Source organism: Xyrauchen texanus, chromosome 21 (genome assembly GCF_025860055.1).
Source record: "Xyrauchen texanus isolate HMW12.3.18 chromosome 21, RBS_HiC_50CHRs, whole genome shotgun sequence".
NCBI lineage: Eukaryota > Metazoa > Chordata > Actinopteri > Cypriniformes > Catostomidae > Xyrauchen > Xyrauchen texanus.
Window position 1 is genome coordinate 43089710 of NC_068296.1, and position 25181 is coordinate 43114890.

Here is a 25181-nt window from a genome sequence, read left to right on the forward strand (position 1 = left end):
GAAGCGCCATCAAACCTCTCCGGGGTTGGAAAGCTTACGGCGCTCGGGGATGCGTTGAGAGCATCAATGGGCTCAGGGACAGACACAGGCGGAACAGGGTGAAATGAATTGGAAATAGTACGTACCTGCTGCCCCTGGGCCGCGAGCGCTCGGTCATGCCTCCCAAACGTAGATCCTCGCGCAGAAGAGTGAAGCGAAAGGGAAGCGTATATATAGGGGAAAACGAACAGTGCAGGTGAGACTAATAATCTAGTGATTAGAACGAGTGCGGGTGAAACTAATACTCTGATGAATGTGAGTGAGCGCGAGAGCCAGAGGGGGCGGGTGCAGGTGAAACTAATAACAGGGAACGTGCACGCTAACAAGGGGTTATGTCTCTAAGACGTACAATTTGTACCTCCTCATGATTATTCATGTGCTATGGCTTTAACCTAAAACAGGTGACCATGAGGCATGGACCTGAGTGCATTTGAAGGGTAAGAAAGATCAAAGCTGTATGTGACTGGCACCTCAAAAATGTTTGTTTGCAATATGTTTTTACAGATGAGTGTCTAAATTATGGACAGGTGGACGAGTTGTAATACATTATTTTTGTACAAGGTGTAAAAACAATGACATTTATTTAGAAACTTAATTTAAAACAGAACCCAAATGCCCTGTGTGTATTTGTGGATAGTTTTAAGTGCTTTCAGGCAGTGCATCAATTTCGGTGGCCGCATACACACAAGCTATATGATACATATGATTATTAAAATACTTTATAGTTTGATAACATTTACAGATATACAAATAAAGAACATTTACAGAACCTCCTAATGCTTTTTCAAATTGGATGTGGAGTCACTGTTCAATGGATATCACATTGTAAAAGCCTGTCGCACATATCTCAGGCTCTGGCTCAGACCGATCTTTAAAGATTTTGGAGCATAATTAGTAAATTACACACTAGTCTTTATGTAATCAAGAATGTAATCATGTGATCTATAAAAATTACACTAATCTGATTGCACACATTATATAATGTAACGTAGTCCAATTACAAGTACTATATTTGTGTAACCTGATTACATAATACAGATTACATGTAATCTGTTGCTACACAGCATTGTCCATTAGTTACAAAGTACTCAGTAAAATAATAATGTGTGACTATACAGTATATATATTATATATATTAGTCAAAACTTTATTTAAAATCATGTTAAACTGAGAGGCTAAAAATGAAATGCATGCTGTATTAAAATGTAAAAATGTTCTCTCGTACTACTGATGCAGTAATCACAATGAATACAGTGACATCAGACATAAGACAATACACATGGATGCTATAATGTTTTCAACTTTGGAGGATGCATGTTACACAGTATATTTTTATGCAATCACGTCACCACTGAAGTTAACATCTGCATCCACAGCCTCTGTTGTCATCAGGCTTTTTGCGCTGATGCTTGGCTGGCAAAAGCAGGGCCTTTGTCTGTGATAACAAAATCATTCCTTCCTCTCTGGGTAATGGCAGACAGCAGGGGAGTGACTGCGCCTTCCACTATGCCTAACAAAAAAAAGAGGTGAGAAATGATTGTGACAGCAGTTCTAGGTGTGAGTTCTGTCATCCGGGTCTGACCAAGAGTCAAGGGCAGATACAAGTCAGATGAAGCTTGTGAATCCATCTAATCAGCCAATCATGTGGCAGCAGTGCAGTGCATAAAATCATTCAGATATGGGTCAGGAGCTTCAGTTAATGTTCACATGATCCATCAGAATGGGGAAAAATGTGATCTCAGTGATTTTGACGGTGGCATGATTGTTTGTGTCAGACGGGCTGGTTTGAGTATTTCTGTAACTGTTGATCTTCTGGGATTTTCACACACACAACTGTTTCTAGAATTTACTCAGAATGGTGCTAAAAGTCATGTGACTGAATAATTTGTTGAATAAATATTTGACCTGTGCCCAAGAGCAGGTTTATCCACACTGTGAAGTCATAAGGAGGGAGGAACACACATAAGCACTTCATTACACTGGCCATCAAAATAATTGGCTACTATTACCCCCCAGAACTGTCTAATGTGTTGTCACTCCCAGGCACCTGCCACCAATTGTTAGCAAAAATGGAAGTTCTTCAGAGGGTTTTGTCTGCATGCTTTAGTCCACAAGTCATTTAATAGGGAATAGTTCACCCAAAAATGTAATCATGTCATCATTTACCCACTCTTTCTCCTGCTGAACAGAAAAAAAGATATTTTGATGGGGATATGATGTGAATATATCCATTCAATGCAAGTCAATGGAGACCAACATAAAGGCAGCACAAAGAACATATGGGCATGACCTCAATTAGAACAAAATCTGGCATATGAATGTGCTTTTGAGTTTGTTGCAGTGGTTCGTAACAGCTCGCCTTGGTTACATTTTTGGAAAACATTTCTTAACAGATGCTAAACACCTTCTTACTGCCGTTGGTCCACGTCATTGTTAGGTGTGACCATCTACCTTAAGGATGGAAACCAGTTCCTGTTCATGGCATTCAGTCAGTAAAGATCAGTCAACATGAACATCCTGGCATGTAGATATTAGAGAGCTGGTGCAAATGTATCTACACCTTTACAATCGTTTGTATGGAGACATTTTCCAAGAACATGTCATGCATTTTTTTTGTCATGGTTTAATTAGTCTAGAAAAGGAATCAAATCTACTCCATTTTTTTAGTTTTTCATGCTGCTTCACTAATGTGCCTTCTGCAGTAAAAGCCATGCACACATCTGCCTATAGTAAGGTATCCTTCTCTTTATTCTTTTGTCTATTCTTCCCATTAACACTCTTTTATACATCAATCTTTGCAGTTGTCAGTGTCATCATAAATTACAATGACAGAGTGTACTCGGCACATATCATGGTCACATATAGCATGTTAGCACATTAGCTTAAAATTATGCATTTTCTACTGCATATATATATTACTTTAAATCAACATTGAGTGGTTAAAAAAAAAGCATCTTTTACTGGTGTAATGGGAATTCTACTCATAGAATGAGGCATAAAGTCATTGATATTACATTTTAATGTCACATTAGTGAAGGTTTTACGGAGTATCCTCATATTTAAATGTAATAAACATCTCCCACAGCGGTGTGGTGGCGTCTGAATGTTCACAAACAGGACACCGTTGCTCGACTGTTTCAAACTTCTTTTTACCCCTAAACGAAGAACTTCTCCAGAAGTATATCGGGGCCTTAAAGGTAATCCATACGACTGCAGGGATTTAATCTAGTCTTCTGATGCGATCCAATCCACTTTGAAGAACAGACCAACATATAACTAAACTTTTAACTGTAAACATTAACACTGCAGTCGTTTTGGAGATCATGATTTCAAGCTTGATTGCGCTTCCTAGTCAACCGTCAAGAAGTGTAATCGAGCTGGAAATCATGATTGTACCCAGGCAAGATTTATAAAATATATTTTTTCATGTTCTGCAGAAGAAAGAAAGTCATACGAGTTTGAGAGTAAGGGTAAGTAAAGGATTAGAGAATGATCATTTCTTGGTTAACTATTCCTTTAAATGTAATAAAAGTGCCACAGTGTCTACAATTTCATCGGAAGTAATGATTTTGTTCTCTCAAACACAAGGGATGGAAAAGATGCTTTATTTGTAAATTATTTTTGCAACATTGTGTTTTTCAGCATAAATGAAATTCAGAATTTGGAGGGAAACATAGCTATTGTCAAATGCTCTTTAAGAAAATGTACTTAAACTTGACTTCTCTGTCAAATGAAACTTCTCCATCAGATGTCTCGCTCATGGTTATTGTTGTTTTGAGCTTATAAGTCTTAATTTCTATTGAATATTTAGTTTGTCCATTCAATTTAGTTTTTAAGTTCTATTTAAGTTTAAATTGAAGTATTTTAGGGCTGCCAAAGTAAACGTGTGAACTGATTGCATTTAAATATGTTAAACAGAGTGAATTTTCTAATGGCTGTCTTGGGTTATTGCTATCTAGTGGCATTTTCATGATTAATGTAGGTGGGTTGCAAAGGTTTCAAATGATATCATATATTGTGTATTAAAAACATAATTAAGTGATTGGATTCATGGAAATGAATGAGTTTTTCCAATTATATTTTCATTATGAAAATGTTTTTACTGTTTTGTGAATGATAATAACACCAGTCTCACATGAATCAACACAGTTGCGTAAGGACTCTAGCAGACTGCTGCTTCAGAACTTGACCACCCCTCTGAAGAACGCCTCTTGCTCACTGAGGGTGTTGTTGCCATTTCCTCTGTACCTCGTCTCAAGCTGGGAGGAAACACAGAGGATTCCATTTGCAAATGTCAAACAGACGGTTTGGGTATTTGGTTTCAGTGAAATGCATGCAGTAAATCAAATGAACTAAACAACCGATATGCAATCCAAAAATAACCGATGTGAGATCAGGTGCAGTTGAGCCGCATACCCTATACACTGCTGTCTCGAGTTTTGGCAGTGGTCTGTCTCCAAATGCCTCACGGGCCATCTGATGTCTTATCTCTTCATGCTCAGCATGTTCTTTTTCTATACATGGATCTGTAAAAAGACCAGCAAAACTTGGTCGAACAACAAATTTACTTTTCAGTATACAGACTATTTAACCAAGTCTAAGCTAAAGGAGATATAGTGCCTATAAAAGCCTTCACTCCCTCGATACATTTTTACAGTGCTGTATCATATGGTTTAGTATTCAACTGTGTTTGCTACACAACTTTAAATAGAGTTTGGGTAAGTCTATCATAAATCGATAGATAGATATCTATCATGCATAGATAATAAAGATCAACAGATAGTCTCAATCGCTGTTGCGCATCTCAATTAAGGTTCCTACACTAATGATAAAATACTATAAAAATAGTTGATAACGAATTTCAGATTTGCTTGATGTGGGCAGGTTTATGTCAGGTGCTTTGACAGATTGCTTGTGCTGTTCAATGCGTTTTTCTGCTGCGCATTACTTACATTTCACTATATTCTTCTGCAAAGGTTATCAAAGTCATTCAAGTATTTCAATTTTGTAAAACAGCTTTTTCAAAAATCTAGTGAAATGCCATACATTTTCAAAGACCTCACTGACTGGCCGACCAAAACACAGAAGAGTGCCGGACTTTTGTTTCAAACATTCATTTTAATATAGATTTGTTGTTAGATGTTGACAAGTTTAAAAGCACTATTATTCATCAAACCCTGGATACCTACAATAATCAAAACAGATACATACGTGATGGAAGAGCATTTCTTTCCTGCAGGATTCTTGAGTGAGTATTTGGAAAAACCTATCAATTAAAAACAGTGTTGAACAAGTTATTTTAGTTCGGAAAATGGCAAATACGTTTTGTGTGCTGTAAAAAATACAAAACAGAAACATGCTTTTCCCTTGAAAAAAAAAAAAAAAACAGTATTTGACAAAATTGTACAATATTTGTATATTTCCCTAAGGATTTCCTTATGGTTTCTGAAGTTCATATGAAATGTTAGTTGTAAATGTTTCAGTTCATCTCCATTGACCAACAAGACTCTCATATTACACACAAACTGCATTTTTTGCTGGAATTTAAAGACACAAAATCTCAGAATTAAGTACATTTTCAGATCTGCACTTCTAACAAAAATAGGAGCCCTCATTTAACACATTGTAAGATATTGTAAAAGAAAGACAGTTAACTCTCATATCTCTGCAAATGTTTATGCAAATGCCATAAAAAAAAAAAAAAAATCAACCTGCATAAGTGTGCACATCCCTGAACTAATACGGAGTTGAAGCACCCTTTGATTTTATTACAGCACTCAGTCTGTTTGGATAAGAGTCTAGTAGCTTGGCACATCGTGACTTGGGAATATTTTCCACTCTTCTTTGCAAAAATTTTCAAGATCTGTCTAATTGCGAGGGCATTTCCTGTGTATGGCCCTCTTCAGGTCCCCAAATTTTCTACTGGATTCAGGTCTGAGCTCTGGCTGGGCCATTCCAAAACATTCATATTTTTTTGCTGAAGCCATCCTTTTGCTGATTTGGATGTGTGCTTTGGCTCATTGTCATGCTGAAAGATCTCTTCATTTTCTGCTTTCTAGCAGACGCCAGAAGGTTTTGGGCCAAAATTGACTATTGACTATAAAAATGGATCCATTCATGATTCCCTCCACCTTCACTAAAGCCCCAGTTCCAGCTGAAGAAAAGCAGCCCCAAAGCATGATGCTGCCACCAGCATGCTTCACCGTGGGTATGGTGTTCTTTTGCGCCAAACATAGCTTTTAACATTTTGGGCAAAAAGTTTAATTTTGGTCTCATCAGACCATAACACATTTTTCCACATGGTTTTGGGAGACTGGATATAGGTTTCTGCCAGACTTGGATGTTTTTGTTTTTGGTCAGAAAAGGCTGGCGTCTTGCCACCCTGACCCCTAGCCCAGACAGATGAAGAATACAGGAGATAGTGATCACATGTAGGGAGCAACCAGTACTTGCTAGAAAGAGCTGCAGCTCCTTTAACGTTGCTGTAGGCCTCTTGACAGCCTCCCTGACCAGTTTTCTCTTTGTCTTCTCATCAATTTTGGAGTGACATCCTGTTCTTTATAATGTCACTGTTGTGCCATACTTTCTCCACTTGTTGATGACTGTCTTCACTGTGTTCCATGGTATATCTCAGGGGTTCTCAACCTTTTGCAAGCTGGGACCCCCCAAAGCTGGTTCATTGCAGTTGGGGCCCCAGTGCCCCCCCCCGCCCCGCCCCATGCTTTGTTGTTGTTGTTGTTGTTGTTGTTGTTGTTGTTGTTGTTGTTGTTGTTGGCAGTAGCACCAGACTTCTAATGTGAGCTTGCAGGCATTATTATTATTATTATTATCATCATCATCATCAGTAGGCCTATTATCATTACTAGGCTATTGCTATAATTGGGAATTGGCACCAGACCTCTGATATTAATTTATGCTTTATTATTGTTATTATTACTAGGCCTAATAGTAGGCATCATCTGCATTTTTTAAAGAAGCTTGCTGGTAGGTGATGTTAATGTGAGACCTGAGCCTGCTTTGCCTTGCAAAGATCCTCAATTCTTGGCTCAATGTTTGATAAACATAGCCTCAAATCATCCTCGATGATTTTGTGCACGATTGCGGTATTTCGTTTTGAGTGCAGTCATTTTTGAGAATCCTGCCTCACACAAATATGTCGACGCGAAAGGAAGGAGAATCTTCAAGGCGACGTCACAGAGTTCAGGGTATTCCTGCATCAATGCTGCCCAGAATGACGAAAGAGGGCAGGAGCTAAAGAGTTCCTTCAGTCTACTGTCACTCTTCAGCTCAATAAGCTGTTCCTGCATATCAATTGATAGCTCGTTTGCTGTGCACACAAACGGATCTCGAACCCACGCAAAAGAGCGATAATCCTCTTTAAAGTATGTCGCAAATTGTTTTCTCATTGCTGACAGGTGCTCAGACGCTGATTGAAATAGGGAGGAGAAATCGTGTGACGTGCCTGCATCAGTGATAAAGTCTGCAAGGCTGGGGAACATGTCGCAGTTCCCTCGACTGATGAGAGGTCTAGTTTTTGTGTGAAGGCGTGCACTTTGTCTGCAAGGAGCAAAATATGAGTTTCGCGGCCTTGCAAAGACAGGTTGAAATCAAACAAATGAGCGCTGTTTTCTAAAGTCTATGAGCGCAGCACACACAAATAAACTAAATTGACATACTGCAGTTAAATTTCAAAATGTGGTGTTATTATATTTATAACATTTGAATACAGTTCAGCAACATACATCACATGACCTGACGACCAAGATAGAGATAGAGATTGCTAATGTGATGTCATCGTGACGTATTACCAGTGGTGAACGCAAAGCATTTTGGAAATCCGCGGCACAAACAGAAGGCGCCAGACTTATGGAGGGAAGAACGCAGTGTTCAAGGTGCTGTCTACCTGCTGTGTTATAAACTGCAATAGTCGTTCTCACGATAGAAGTGGCATAAAGCTTAAGAACGGAAAATCCTTTTATCGTTTTCCAGCATGGAAAAATAATAGTACAAGCCATGTTTCAGAGGTGACAAAAAGGCGACAAATGGCATGGATAGCAGCAGTAAGGAGGCCCAAGATTACCTTCGATATCACTCCAACACACATGATGGTGTGTTCAAAGCATTTTCACAAAGGTAAGTTACAATTACTCTCTGTAAATGTTATGTTGTGGGCAAATAACCAGCGTGTTTTGTTTGATTTAACCAGACCATTAGATTTGACGTTAGGCCAATGTTAACTAGCATGAAATGGCTAGAAAATTAGCTTAAGTTACCAATGTACTGAAGTGTAACGTTAATCAGTTTTAAATGTTGTACATCTAGGCTACATAGCAATTTATTTGATGACTGTTTGCAGGCAAACCTGCCTATGAAATGTTGGAGTGTGATCCTGACTGGGCCCCTTCTCTGTACCACGGCCATACTGAGGTCAAAGCTACGAACACAGACCGGTTCAAGCGGTTTAGGAGAAGAGCGACGGGGTCACAACAACAGCATCGCTAGGCACTGACAACACTGGTCCTGAGGCTGAGTTGGATAATGCAGCACCTTTATACCCAGGTAAATAGTAAAAGAATACAATATATGTTGCCCCCTGTGTATATCTAATCTGGATTACTTTGGAATAAAAGTTGTGATATGACACAATTTATTTTTATTGTTATTGTCAGACAACACTACACCTGCAACTGAGATGGAAGGTCCCGTGAATCCACCCCCATCGCCGGGCACTGATATTAAAGAAAGTGTTGCCCTTGTGGGTGCTACACTGAAAATACCTGCCTTCACCAGGGGCCACAGCCAACTTAATGCAAAAGATGTGGAACAGACCAGGAAGTTAGCTCATGTCAGGATCCACGTGGAGCGAGTGATAGGGTGTATGCGCTCTAAGTTTAACATATTAAATGACACAATACACCTGGGATTTGTGGTGCCTTGTGAGGGGGAGGATAAAACTTTGCTGGATAAAATTGTGGTTGTGTGCTGTGCTTTGACCAATATGTGTCAAAGTATTTTTGTGAAGCCGTCATGTTAGAATTATACACCATGCTCACATCTAATATGTAAATACGTTTTTTTGAAATAGATTTTGTAATGTCACTTCTCGCATGTAATAATTTTTAGCCATCTCTGTAAATAAAATACACAAAGACTGAATGAAATTCTGCCTCCTTTATCTGTATTAAGGAAGAATTGTGCAAAATCAGTGTTATTTGGTTGCAAACACAATTACATAACTTAAATATTAGTAACAACCAACTTAATTTCAGTTGCTTTACATATTTAACATGTAAATACATTTAGATGAAGACATTTACATTATAATGAGTCCATAGAAAAGATAACTGGAAATGTATGAGGTAGGTTGTGGGTGATAAGTCACAGACATGTGCATGCATGCACTAACACTTAATATCATGTAGTTGTGTGTGTGTGTGTATATATATATATATGGGTGCTGGAAGTTGGGCAACAGGTTGACGTCCCCTGACCAGTCACTATGCTCATAAGGATCCAGTCCTTTGATTCCCTTTATTTTCTCGTCATATCTCGTCTTTGCATTAGGATGTAGTTTTAGGCGGTATGGTCCGACAATGTTTTCTTTAGCCCGCTGCATTTTGTAGGATTATATTCTGTTTTTCACGCTAATTTTGTATTATTTTCATGCCAGAACAGCCTGCTATGCGATGCCAGCCCAAGTAAACGGGCCAAACATACCCATAATTCTTTGCGTTCTGATGACGTTGCCGCCCAGTTGGTCACATGTCTTAGCAATCTCTATTGACCATCACTTAATTTACCGTCACCTCACGATTGAAAATGTGACACTGATTTCATATGACAGTTCAACAAACAAGTTAATAATATTAAGTCACTTACATTTTAGACGAAATAATGACTGTTTTGGTCTATTTTAGCAGCAAAAATACATCCGATGAATCCAAACAAAGATCACAGCATAGCCATAGCGCATCTCACAGCAATACTCAATCGTGTTTTGAATGATTCAGTGTTGTGAACGAATCGGTTGAGTCAAAGATTCAATGACCCATTCACAAACATCTATCTTATTCTTGATGAATCGGCCGTTTGAACAAATCGTTTGAATGAACGACTCAATGACTCGCTTAATGAAACCGGCGATGCTTATCACCTGCATTTGCGCTCACTATCGACAAACCAATCAATTTTGTTCAAAACTTTTTTTTTAAATCAGTCCTAACACATTTTAATTTTTATTCAGGAGTTATGTATATACAAAACCATAACTTTTTATGACAGTAGTTTAGTGATAAAAAAATTATTTTTTTTCCCAGTTTTTTACCCCTTCCATCATAGCCTACTCGCGCCCCACCGGTTGAGAACCACTGGTATATCTAATGCCTTGGAAAATAAATTGTAGCCCTCACCTGAGCAACACCTTTCACCAATGAGATCCCGTTGATGATTTGTAAGCTCTTTGTGGCCTATGGCTCTTGTAGCAGCATGCAACCAAAAAGATGTCAGAAAAATCCTACAAGAGCAGCTGAGATTTATTTGGAGTTAATCAGAGTCACTTCAGGTGAAAACAGGTGCGTACCATTTCACATGAGCTTGATGATTGGTTGATTCTGAACACAGCCACATACCCAATTATAAAAGCATGTGCACACTTATGCAGTTGTTATTAAAAAAAAAAAAAAAAAACTTTGGTTTTCAGTGGCATTGCATATGTTGTAATTTTTTACATTAAAGGTGCAAAAAGTCTGATATGATTTATCTTAAATTTTTTTTACACCACAAACACCTGATGTTTTAACAGGGGTGTGTAGACTTTTCATATCCACTGTATCTGACAAATAAGGTTGTCTGAGGTGATAAAAATTACATATCTTTTAAAAATCTAAATTAAAAGACATGTTTGTTGAACTGTAATATTTGTGATCATGTTGGTTTTTACAATGTTTTGAAAAACAGCATTTTCAACAAAAAAAACTTTAAAAACGTCATGTGGTGTAACAATCAAGAAAATGGTATTAAAGCACCTTTCTTACTGCTTGAATACATGAGACTGTACACAACTTAATCATTTATTAAAAAAAAAGTTTTATGAAATATATATATTTAACAAATATCATGCATTTTTTAGTCAAGAATATCAAATTTTCTCAGGGTTTCTCCATATGATGAACAAAATGTGCCTTATTGAAATTAGAACTGGGCAAAATAATCATGATATTATCACAGTTGTATCATGATAAATTGCTGGCAATATAAAATTCACAAAAACAAAAAATAAAAAAAAAATAAAAAAACACAAGAATTGTAGTTTGCTCTTTATTTGGCCAATATGTTTCCTAAAGAGTGTGTCATTAAACAGATTTCAAGATCCTTCAGTTCTGAACAATTAATCAAAATAACATCAAAATCTTATATCGTAAGTATTGTCATATGTGATAAAACTGCAAAAGGCTTTGATTTAATATAATGAATACATGGTCTGTGTGAAAGGGGCCGCGCTGTTCTGTTCACGTCCGGGGCTCATGATACAACCTTTTTAGCAGTCTCAGAGCAGTTCACGTTCATGGCTAAAATGAAGTGCTGCAGGTTCTCTTATTCACTCAATTTCAAACTTTTGTAACTGCTAAAAATTATTATATACATCTAAAAACGGGACACTGCATCACAGAAAAGGAGGAGACAGCATTTCACAATATTTGTAATGAGCAACATTGCAAACTTTCAAATACACACTGCACTTACAGTGTTCCATTTACATTACATTTATTCATCTGACAGATGTTTTTATCCAAAGCGACTTACAAAAGAGGAATAACATCATAAGCAATTCATCTTAAGGACACAGTGGTACGAAAAGTGCAGCAGAATAGTATCCAAGACAGATTAGAGTGCAACAATAATAAAATGTACTGATTAATAGTGTTCTGCCAAAATACAAGCTCCAGTTAAAAGTTGAAGTGAATACAACAATACTTTTAGCTTTCTGCCAAAAAAAAAGCTTCAGCTCATTACAATCACCACTATAATAAATTCAGTATTATATAGTATTATAATAAAATATAACGGAGCACCATAAAGTGAGTGAACTTGTAGTTTTTGAACACCCTGTTCGTTCACACAAAAAAAACAAAAAAATAATATATGTAGGAACATATTGCTTTTCATTACTGTATTGTTGTACTGGTGCATCTAAAAGAAAATGATCAAATATCGTTCTTCCATGTGTTCATTTAGTGAAAAACATGCCTTAATTATTTTTTGATTTTTAATTTCATGCATTAAACATTTTCAGTAAACTTACAACAATGGATGTTAAGTTGAAATGCTGGTTCCTCTGATTTAAAAAAAATACTTTTAATGCCATTTTAGGACAAATACAAATTTGTATCGTACAAGTATCGTAACCAAGCTTGAAAACTATAGAGATATAATTTTGCAGCCATATCGCCCAGCCCTAATTGAAATTAATAAAAAAATAAAAATTCCACACAGTCTTGAGGGTTTCATGGGGTCCTCTCTAATTTAACTTTTTTGTTGTTGTCACATGACAAAAAATGGGTACCTACCGTTGAAGTCAGAAGTGTATATACACTTCAGCCAAATACATTTAAACTAAGTTTTTGACATTTGATCATTCCCTGTCTTATGTCAGGTATGATAACTACTTTTTTTTTTTAAGAATGTTAAATGTCAGAATAATAGTAGAGAGAATTATATAATTCATCACATTCCCAGTGGGTCAGAAGTTTACATACACTTTGTTAGTATTTGGTAGAATTGCCTTTAAATTGTTTAACTTGGGTCAAACCTTTTGGGGAGTCTTCCACAAGCTTCTCACAATAAGTTGCTGGAATTTTGTCCCATTCCTCAGACTGAACTGGTGTAACTGGATCAGGTTTGTAGGCCTCCTCATGAGAGAGATGCTCACACACGCTTTTTCAGTTCTGCACACAAATATTCAATCGGATTGAGGTCAGGTTTCCAATATCTTGACTTTGTTGTCCATTTTACCACAACTTTGGAGGTATGCTTGGGGTCATTGTCCATTTAGAAGACCGATTTGTGACTGAGCTTTAACTTCCTGGCAGATTTCTTGAGATGTTGCTTCAATATATCCACATAATCCTTCCTCATGATGCCATCTATTTTGAGAAGTGCACCTGTCCCTCCTGCAGCAAAGCACCCCTACAACATGATGCTGCCAACCCCATGCTTCACGGTTGGGATGGTGTTCTTTGACTTGCAAGCCTCACCCTTTTTCCTCCAAACATAACGATGGTCATTATTGCCAAACAGTTCAATTCTTGTTTTATCAGACCAGAGGACATTTCTCCAAAAAGTAAGATCTTTGTCCCCATGTGCACTTGCAAACTGTAGTCTGTCTTTTTTTATTATGGTTTTAGAGCATTGCTTCTTCCTTGCTGAGCAGCCTTTCAGATTATGTCTATATAGGACTTATTTTACTGTGGATATAGATACTTGTCTACCTATTTCCTCCAGCATCTTTACAAGGTCCTTTGCTGTTGTTCTGGGATTGATTTGCACATTTTACACAAAAAACTACATTCATCTCTAGAAGAATGCATCTCCTTCCCATGAGGTATGATGGTCCCATGGTGTTTATACTTGTGTACTATTGTTTGTACTGATGAACGTGGTACCTTCAGGTCTTTAGAAATTGCTCCCAAGGATGAACTAGACTTGTGGAGGTCCACAATTGTTTTTCTGAGGTCTTTGCTGATTGCTTTTGATTTTCCCATAATGTCAAGCAAAGAGGCACAGAGTTTGAAGGTAGGCCTTAAAATAGACCCACATGTACACTTCCAATTGACGCCAATTAGCCTATCAGAAGCTAATTGGCTAATTGCCTAAAGGCTGAAATTTTCTAAGCTATTTAAAGGCACAGTTAACTTAGTGTTTGTAAACTTCTGACCCACTGGAACTGTGATAATTAAAAGTGAAACTGTCTGTAAACAATTGTTGGAAAAAGTACATGCACAATGTATGTTTTAATAACTTCAACCTAAGTTTATGTAAATGTGGCAGGGCGGAGGGCGGGGCCGGGTCGTGATCACACACACCCGGTCCCGTATTAGGCTAATCAAGCCTCTGACGTTTAAAGGTCGACTGCAGAGGATCGTGCGGGAGGGAGAGATCGTTAGCGGACATGTCTGTCATGTGTGTGTTTGTGTCTTCTTTTAAGTTTATCATTAAACTATTATTTATATTGAAAAGCCGGTTCTCGCCTCCTCCTTTCCGTTGATCCCTTTACACTGGTGCCGAAGCCCGGGAAGGAGGAGGGATACGTTGTAGTAGAGTTCTCGCCACTACCATCCACCCCAACGGAGCAGCCGCGGCCATCTGCCGGGGGACGAGGAGCCCAGCCGCCTGAAAGAAGACGATGGCTGGCGACCGTGAGGGGAGAAGGGGCTCCTAGCCGACCGCCAGGAGCGGTCAGGGGCGCTGCCAGGGGCGCAGGAGTCGCTGAAACACAACTGTTATGTATACCCTGTCTTGTTCCACCGTTGCCCTTTTGTTTACCATTTTTGTCACTTTTGTACTCCTTAGTTTTCACTTTTGGCACCCTTGTAACTCCATAGTCTTGTTTTCCCTCATGTTCACTGTTCATTGTTTTCACCTGCCCTTGTTAATTTGTCATTTGCTTCTGTTAATCACCTTGTCATCTAGTTTGTGTTCTGGTTGTTCATTGGCCCCTTTGTCCCACATTCTTGTATTTAAACCCTGTCTGTTTGTTCAGTCTCTGTCAGTCGTTGTTTGGTATGGTTGTATGTTGTTATGTTGTCAGCCTGGTATGTTTCCCCTGCCCGTGTTTTTCTAGTTTTGTGTTTGTTTCCCCATTGAGGGTTTTTCCTTTCTGTTGGTTTTTAAATAAGGTTTATCTGCATTTGGATCCGCACCTCCTCGTCTGCCTGATTCACTACAGAACGACTGACCCACCATGGATCCAGCAGTACTACGCGCCAGATACCACCTGCTCTGCCTGAGGCAAGAGGACCGTCCTATTGAGGCCCACGTCCGCGACTTCCTTAAACTGCCGGCTGTTGCGGACTTCTCGGACACCTCCCTGGTTGTCTTCTTCAGGGAAAACCTGAGTGGCTGGCTGAAGGAGCGGCTGCCGCCGGCATCACGCGGCTGGACTCTCCGCGACTTCCTGGAGTTAACTTTGCTGTTGTGCGGCTCCCTGTTCACGCCTGCCCCGGCCAGCGAGCCTGAAGTCACGCCGACCAGGAACAGCGTTCCAGCGTCGCCAGTCGCCTTCCACGAGCCAGCGTGGCCCACTTCGTCTGCCCGGAGGAGGGAGAGAAGACGGGCTTCCGCCTCCCGGCCCGCGCCTGCCCCGGTCTGCGAGCCAGAGCCCACGCATGTCACGGTGAGCGAGCTAGAGCCCACACTTGTCACAGTGAGCGAGCTAGAGCCCACGCACGTCACGGTGAGCGAGCTAAAGCCCGCGCATGTCACTGTGAGCGAGCCTGAGTCCTTGTCCGCCACGGTGAGCGAGCCTGAGCCCTCGACTGTCCCCGAGCCAGCGCCAGTAGCCTCAGACGTCAGTGAGCCAGAGCCTGTAGCCTCAAATGTCAATGAGCCAGCGCCTGCAGCCTCAGATGTCAGTGAGCCAGCGCCGGTAGCCTTGACCGTCCCTGAGCCAGCGCCTGTAGCCTCGACCGTCCCTGAGCCAGCGCCTGTAGCCTCGACCGTCCCTGAGCCAGCGCCAGTAGCCGTGACCGTCCAAGAGCCAGCGCCAGTAGCCACGACCGTCCAAGAGCCAGCGCCAGTAGCCGCGACCGTCCAAGAGCCAGCGCCAGTGGCCGTGACCGTCCAAGAGCCAGCGCCAGGAGCCAGGACCGCCCAAGAGCCAGCGCCAGTGGTCGTGCCCGTCCTAGAGCCAGCGCCTCTCAAGCCTCTCGAGCCTTCCAAGGCTCCTCCTCCCGAGTCTTCCAGGGCTCCGCCTCTCAAGTCTCTCGAGCCTCCTAGGGCTCCGCCTCCCAAGTCTCTCAAGTCTCTCGAGTCTTCTAGGGCTCCTCCTCCCGAGCTTTCCAGAGCTCCGCCTTCCGAGTTTTCCGAGCTTTCCAGAGCTCCGCCTTCCGAGCTTTCCAGAGCTCCGCCTTCCGAGCTTTCCAGAGCTCCGCCTTCCGAACTTTCCAGAGCTCCGCCTTCCGAGTTTCCCGAGCTTTCCAGAGCTACGCCTTCCGAGTTTCCCGAGCTTTCCAGAGCTCCGCCTTCCGAGCTTCCTGAGCTTTCCAGAGCTCCGCCCTCCGAGCTTCCCAGAGCTCTGCCTCTCAAGCCTCTCGAGCCTTCTAGGGCTCCGCCTCTCAAGTCTCTCGAGCCTGCCGGGGCTCTGCCCCTCAAGCCTCTCGAGCCTTCCAGGGCTCCGCCCCTCAAACCTCTCGAGCCTTCCAGGGCTTCGCCCCTCAAGCCTTCCAGGGCTTCGCCTCTCGAGCCTTCCAGGGCTCTGCCCCTCAAGCCTCTCGAGCCTTCCAGGGCTCCGCCCCTCAAGCATCTCGAGCCTTCCAGGGCTCCGCCCCTCAAGCATCTCGAGCCTGCCAGGGCTCCACCTCCCAGGCCTCTCGAGCCACCCAGGGCTTCGCCTCTCGAGCCTTCCAGGGCTTCGCCCCTCAAGCCTTCCAGGGCTCCGCCCCTCAAGCCTCTCGAGCCTTGCAGGGCTCCGCCCCTCAAGCCTCTCGAGCCTTCCAGGGCTCCGCCCCTCACGCCTCTCGAGCCTGCCAGGGCTCCACCTCCCAGGCCTCTCGAGCCACCCAGGGCTCCACCTCTCGAGCCTTCCAGGGCTTCGCCTCTCGAGCCTTCCAGGGCTCCGCCCCTCAAGCCTCTTGAGCCACCCAGGGCTCCGCCTCTCGAGCTTTCCAGGGCTCCGCCCCACAAGCCTCTCGAGCCTTCCAGGGCTCCGCCCCCCGAGCCTCCTACGGCTCTGTTCCCAGAGACCCCAGAGCCTTCTAGGGCTCCGACCTCTGAAACCTCCTACGGCACCACCCCCTTCGGCCCCGCCTCCAGAGAATTCCAGGTCACCGCCTCTTCAGCCTCTTACGGCGCCACCTTCCTCGGCCCCGCCTCCTGAGCCTTCCTCGGCTCAGCCTCCAGAGCCTCCCACGGCTCCGCCTCCTGGGCCTCCTGAGCCAACCTCGGCTCCGCCTTCCTCAGCCCCGTCTCCTAGCTCTTCCAGGGCTCCGCCTCCAGAATCTCCCGAGCCTCCCACGGCTCCGCCTCCCGAGCCTCCTTCAGCTCAGCCTCCTGCGGCTCTTCTTCTCGAGCCTCCCTCGGCTCTGCCTCCAGAGCCCCCTACGGCTCTGCCCCCAGAGACTCCAGAGCCTTCCAGGTCCCCGCTCCTAAAGCCTCCCACGGCGCCGCCTACCTCGGCTCCGCCTCCTGAGCCTCCTTCAGCTCCACCTCCGGAGCCTCCCTCAGCTCCGCCTTCTGAGCCTTCCAAGCAATCACCCCCCTCGGCTTCGCCTCTCGAGCCTCCCTTGGCTCCACCTCAGAAGTCCCCATTGGCTCCGCCCCTCGCGGCTCCGCCGGCCTCCCCAGTGGCCACTCTTCCTCCCAGGCCCCCTGAACCGGTCCTTGCACCACGGCCATCTCCTAGGCCACCAAGACCGGCCTCTGTCCTGTGGCCACCTCCCAGGTTCCCCAAACCGGCCCTTGGCCCACGGCCTCCTCCCAGGCCCCCTGAACCGGCCCTTGCCTTATGGCCAGCCCCCGGGCCATCTAAACCTGTCCTTGCTCGGTCAATACCACCCCGGCCTCCTAAACCTGTCCCTTTGTGCCCCCGTGGACTGCCTAATTGCCCCTTGTGCCCCCATGGACTGTCTCATCTCCCTTTGTGCCCCCGTGGACTGTCTCATTTCCCCTCGTGGCCCCCCTTGGACTTCCTGCCTGCCCTTTGTGCCCCCTTGGACTTCCTGCCTGCCCTCTGTGCCCCTTGGACTGCCTCCTTGTTCTTGTGCCCCCCCTGGTCTGTCTGTCTGCCCCGGTGCCATCATTTTGTTCTCTGTGGGTTTTCTGTCTTTTGTCTTGGGTTTTTAGGATCGTCTGGAAGCCGATCCTTTGAGGGGGGGCTCTGTTATGTATACCCTGTCTTGTTCCACCGTTGCCCTTTTGTTTACCATTTTTGTCACTTTTGTACTCCTTAGTTTTCACTTTTGGCACCCTTGTAACTCCATAGTCTTGTTTTCCCTCGTGTTCACTGTTCATTATTTTCACCTGCCCTTGTTAATTTGTCATTTGCTTCTGTTAATCACCTTGTCATCTAGTTTGTGTTCTGGTTGTTCATTGGCCCCTTTGTCCCACATTCTTGTATTTAAACCCTGTCTGTTTGTTCAGTCTCTGTCAGTCGTTGTTTGGTATGGTTGTATGTTGTTATGTTGTCAGCCTGGTATGTTTCCCCTGCCCGTGTTTTTCTAGTTTTGTGTTTGTTTCCCCATTGAGGGTTTTTCCTTTCTGTTGGTTTTTAAATAAAGTTTATCTGCATTTGGATCCGCACCTCCTCATCTGCCTGATTCACTACAACAACATGGTTTAAGACCGCCGACCGCGAGTGGGGAGGGGCTCACTGGCGACCGCCTGGAGCTGGAGAACCGCTGCAAGGGTGGGGGAGACTCCTTCTGTTCCCCGAGAACGCGGCGGGGCGTTCCGTCCACCAGGGGCTGGAGTACTGCCTCTGATCCACCCGGAGAGGCGCGGCTGTCGTCCGATAGAGGGTGGAGGAGTGGCCGAGGAACAAGCTGCGGCGTATCGGAGAACTGGCGAGTAAGAGGGTTTTTTTTTTTTCCATCTCTCTCTCCTCTCTCTCTCTCACTGTCGCTCTGCGTTGGCCTTTTCCCTCTTTTAAATTTTAGAATTTTTGGGGGGGTACTACACTGTTACAGGAAGTACCCCCCATTTTTATTATTTCTGTTTCCCTCCCCTTGTCCCCTCCCTTGTCCAGGTAGATTGGGATGACCTGCCGGCAGACAGCGCAGAAGGCACGCCCTCCCCCAGGGAAAGAGGAAGACGAGGGAGGAATGTGGAAGGGCGGAGGGCGGGGCCGGGTCGTGATCATACACACCCGGTCCCGTATTAGGCTAATCAAGCCTCTGAGGTTTAAAGGTCGACTGCGGAGGATCGTGCGGGAGAGAGAGATCGTTAGCGGACATGTCCGTCATATGTGTGTGTTTGTGTCTTCTTTTAAGTTTATCATTAAACTATTATTTATATTGACAAGCCGGTTCTTGCCTCCTCCTTTCCATTGATCCCTTTACAGTAAACTTTTGACTTCAACTGTACGTGTTGCTTAAACCACATGACTTTGATTTGGTGGACATTTTTCAATAAAACTGCTTATGTATTTTTAAAAAGAAATAGTAATAAAATACTACTTAGTACTACTAATGTCAACATTTATTTTTTCAAGAATGTCAGCTTTTGAGACTGATTTGAGTATTACACCACATGACATTTTTTGCTTAAAGCCCCAGAAAACAAATATCAAAATGACTTTGAACTCATTAACTGAAAACAAGTTCATCTTAGAAGGGGTGTATGGATATAGATATCTAAATAAAATTCCATCACGTCATTGGTACATAAGATTTATTGAAAGCTGGTACAGCTTTGTCATTTACCTAATGAGGGAACAAGAAAACTTTAAATAAAATAAATCTGCCTAAAAGTGCAAAACTCATTTGAAACACATGCAAGCAGAAAGAGGTTTGGATGAATCTTACCTGCTGATATCGTCTCAGAAGCAGGTTCCTCATTGCAGTGAGACTCCTGGTGCTAAGGTGGGCATCCTTCATGAAGCCGTGTTAAGTGGCCACTACTAGCGCCTATGTGAGAGAACAACACCGGCCAGCCAGCCAAAGTCAACAACAACGAAGGCCAATTTGCAGACCAAATTATTGTTCTTTAATCACGGTGAAAACAATTTTTCCAAGTTATTCATTAAAATCAAATCTGTCAAGTAATTTAGACAGACACAACAGGTTTACCATGTTGTCTCATCCACTAAGTGCTAGAGTGGTTATGCAATCTATATTTACATAAATTGCATTAAATTTATTATCACATGAGAGGGCAAGGGAATCCGAAAAGATGATTACTAGTGGAAAGAAAAGTCACCTGATATAGAAACATCTTGTGTTTGGCCATGAGGTTTGAGAAGAACACATAGGAGGTGTGCAGATGGTGCACAACATAAGTTGGCTTGAGGTGGTTGGGTTTGCTGAAATTGTCTCCCCAGGCAATCCGAATCCACAAAGCCTCATCCTCATGTTTCTTTATCTTAATGGAAATCTTGAAAAGCAAAATCAAAAGCTTTTAGTTGACAGGCCACTGGCTTTCTGCAGAAAAATATATCAAAGACATTAGTTCATTGACTCAGCGAGCCGAGTACAATTAAATATATTTTAAGCGCTATGTCATTTCGAAATGTTATAATTTATTAAATTCAATTTGAAAGCTTAAATGCAAAATAAACTTGTGTGTTATTACATGTTGGACGATCTCGTGTAAGTGTGCTTTAAATTGCTCTTTAAACTGTGTCAGCTCCACACAAAGTGCATCATCTGTGAAGGGGAGAAGAATTAGGGTCAAAGAGTTGTTCAACTCAACCACAACTCAACCAAATAGAGTCCTTAACATTATCAAACTACATACATAAACATCCTTACCCTGTACCTCAATAAGCTGACATGCATGCCAGTTTCCTTGATCAGGGATTTCTATACGATCTAATGGTTGAAAATGATCAATAATACATTTGAAGTGTTATTAGAGTGTGAAATTAAGGTCAGAATCATTATGAATGGGTATTAAAGCAGATTATAAGAAATGTTACAAAAAAATGCCATTTCACTCACAGATCATTTCCAAATTAGTGACATGCTTCAGGCTTAGTCCATTTTCCTACAATACAAAGACAAAAAGAGTTTGAGAGAGATTTTCAGAACCTGGCGTACATGTAAATCTTGCAATGCATTAAGTTCTGTTTGGGGACCCAAGACAGAGAATATTTAGCAGAGATGGGCCACTTCTATTTAAAATGAATGGGAGAAATTGGAACACCCATCCAAGAAGCTCTCACACCCAACGGTCAACTGCTGTAGACAGGAAGTCCCGCCTTACAGTTAAAAGAGCCTATTAACTTTTAGATACAGACATCGCCAGTCAATAATGCATGCACATTAGCTATACAAGCCAGGAAAATTGCATGTTTTAGCATAATATGAGGTCAACAAGCAAAATGTATAATTCCAATATTATCAGATTTTATTGCTGATTTTAAATATGTTTTTAGATCGTAATATTGACCATCAGTTTTTGAGATTGATTGTCAAACATGGCTGACAGTGGACTGACTTGTTAGAAAGACTTTGTCCAAGCTCATTTTAACAGCTCAAAAACATCATGTTGATGCCAAACTATGAACTGATTGCAAACATTTCAATTAGAGGTAGACCGATATATCGGCTTTACCTATTAATCGGTACCGATAGTTGCTTTTTGACACTATCGGTTATCAGGAAAAATATATGCCAATAGTTACATTTTTTATTCCTCATTTCTTTATTCCACAACAATAAAATCCATCAGGTGAAATGTTATATATATATAGCCTCAATATATATATATAGCCTCAAAGAAGCTGGTGACGTGTTCTATCATCATCCATTTGGGTCTCGTGTAATCACTATATTCGCACATTCGCGGACTTCCGCGTTCAATAACTCGTGAACTAAACGTTGTTGCTACACACAACACCTATCACATATAACTACAGATAAAACACCAGAAGCTACAACATAAATTTCCTCAAAACGATCTTTCCTTCGCACTGGACAAAATACATTGATCTCTATGCGCAGGCTGCTAAGAAGGGACCATCTGCAAAGTGCAAACCCAAAGGAAAGCTCGTTTTGAGGAGATTAAAATATTAAAACAATGTTATTTGTGTAGTAACAATATTCAGCTCATGAGATATTGAACGCGGAACTCCGCAAATATGCGAAGCAAATATAAAAAGCAACTTGCAGACTTGATCATGTAGGACCTTCAGGACCACATAGCCTACGTGGACAGCACCATGAACATAGTCAAGTTTAAAAAAAAAAACCCAACCAGGGTAAAAATAGTTTCAGGTTTGATATTTGCTGCGTATTCACCTAGACTGCTTTAGTGTATTTTGTGTAGGCTATTGTACATACAGTACGCAAAATGATTTATGTAAAAGTTACAGTAATTCACCAAAGGGATTTTTTCATGTTCGAAAGGTTGTAGTATGTTCCTACTGACCACACTGACTTACTACAGGTGGAATTTTCACAATAACAGTAAGGGATACTGTACATACTGAAGGGTTAGGGGTCAGAATCCCCTGTCTCTTCAATTTAATTATATATATCCTTTTTATATATATATCCTTTTGAATGATTAATTTATTCTTATTAAAAATTCAACAATCAAGTATGTATCCTAATCATTTCTGTATTCATTTTCTTTTAGGTGCATTCCAGTGTGTGCCCTTGTGTTGTGTTCACATGCAAGGGGCCTTTTGATGATAATTGTCTTGGGATTCAGAGAGCGGCGAGAGAGACTCTGTACTCATGTATTGCATATATATTACATATATATATTGTAAGTAAATCAACACCAAATAATTTACAAGCTTTTAACTTAATGAGGTGCAATGGCAAGGTATCTAACACCGGAGACGTCCTTGGTGAATCTGCCTCTGGCTGGACATTTCTTTACAGTCCTTTTTGACATGTTCAGAAATCCCCTCCTGGAAACTCCCTCGCATACATTCAGTCTTTTACAGCCAATTAGTCAAACACAAAATCTTGAACTGTCATTATTTCTTGAAGACCCCTTAGGACTTTTGCATATAAAACTCTTTGTCTCTTTGTCCTCTTTTTCTGGACCTTTCCATCATCGCTGTATCTTCTGTATCTCGTCTGCAACACATAGACGGTAATGATGGCATTTTTCTCCTTTCTTTTGCAAAGCTCTTTCTAATACATTTTCAACTCCTCTCTACTCTGCCACCATCATCTGCTTAATAAATGCTTACAACATTCAGTGTGGTATGTTTTTCTTTATAAACCATTTTCATAATAAGAATATTTATAAAACAAGTTGAGGTGTTTTTCTTAATAAACTATTTTAACAACTACTTATGGTACCTTTCATTATAAAACCACTTTTTATTAGTTACAATTGTGGTTTACTATGACCCATAAATACTTCATATACCAAAAGCCATGATTAGAATACAATAATTGCATATTTCACAACAATATCCACATATCTGCATCTATATATCTGTCTTAGTTGACTTGTATAAGTTTGAGGGTCAATTTATACATAATTTCACCTTATTTTCATTAAGTGAACATCTCGTGTATTTCTTTAGGGAGTGGAGTAAAGGGGCATATTATCGTTCCTGCTTTCCTGGAGTGAAATGATTTATCAGCCTGTTAAGGTGGACTGCTCTTCTGATAATGAGCTCAGGCCTTCTTCAGCCTCGAAGAGAACTGTTGTTTGTCAGTGTTCTGTGTGTGTGCGTTTGATATTCTTTGCAGGTTCTGAACTTTGTGATATAGCCTAAAACACTCTCGGACCCTGGAAGAAGGTCACCACAGACTTAAATCTCGGAAATGGACGACAAATATTCTGATTAACGGCGATATACCCACTTATCTATCAAAAATGTATTATTGTTTAGACTTTATGTTGTCTTAGCCAATCAGTAAGTAAACGATTATGTAATGCATGTCCTTGTAAAAGGTATACTTGTGTGAGATTTGTTTGTAAGGTAGAGTTGGCTTGCGACCTCCTCGTGACTTTGACGCTGGCTCTACCAATTTAACTGCAAACTATTCTTCAGTAAAATTGTACTTATTTGATTGAATTTCACGACTCCTGGTCTTCTTTCATCATATTATCTGGTCCTGGGTCTTACAACTGTACCCACCCAAACAGTACAATAATCAAATAATTTTTTCCTGTTCCAAAGGCTGTAGTGCTTTCCTAGTGATCAGACTGACTTACTACAGGTGAAATTTTGACAATAACTCCCTTAATGTACAATTATCAAATATATTTATGTAATAAACATTATTACATGTGTTTATTACATATGTTTATGTAATAAACTGTAATTCACCTATAGTGTTTTTTATATTTATATTCCAATGGTTGTAGTGCTTTCCTAGTGATCAGACTGACTTACTACATGTTGAATACTGCCAATACCTACCTTACTGTAAGTATATTACAATCATATTATTCTGAAGAAATTATTCTATTTTCACCTTTTTTCATGTTCCAGAGGTTATGGCATGTCCCTAGTGATCACTCTACTCAATTAACTTTGATCAATGTATTAGGTAAAAGTATGTATTATAACTGCTGTTCCTTGTACAACACATTTCTTTCATTGATTAAAGAAATTCAGATACTTTAGATTTATCATATTTTCAACGTTATAAATAAGCAACACCCTTATTGTAATGATTCAAGTTAAGTTTTTGTTATGAAGTCCTGAAGATGTGGATTCTGGAATACAGGATAATGTAAGAAATTCAGAACCATGGACAGTAATATTTCTGCAGGACTGTAAACATCAATCAGTGTACATGAATTGTGTTATTGTTAGAGTTCCACGTTAAACACAGATGTCATACAACAGGAAAACATAAAATAGAGTTTAGCCATTCTTTTTATTCAACACCTGGAGAACACTGTTACACAGTCTTTATCACAGATAAAAACAGAAAAACAGAGGTGAATAAAACAGACATGGGCTGTAGTATGTTCTGTAGAGTCCAGACAAGATGATCCAACTTGCTTTGTAGCAGTCGTCTCGATGCTTTTCAAAACCTTTTGAAATAAATCATATGTCATTATTAAAACCACCACATTTACACAGTTCTTTTTCATTTTTTTCTCTCAAATAAATAAATAAATATAAACGGTTGTAAAATGAAGCAATTATCTATGTTCAGGAGATTAAACATGATTTTCCTTTCTACAGTCTGGATTGTTACCAAATTACAGTTCATGTACAGATTCATTCATTATTATTTCATAAACACCTTTTTAAACACCATCATTATAATGCAGGTTTTGTT

At 41.3% G+C, this 25181-nt stretch overlaps 1 pseudogene; it reads right to left on the minus strand.

Moving 5' to 3' along the window:
* Positions 1–1427: 1427 nt before the first annotated feature.
* LOC127661505 (centromere protein N-like) lies at positions 1428–21753 on the minus strand (annotated as a pseudogene).
* Positions 21754–25181: the final 3428 nt, after the last annotated feature.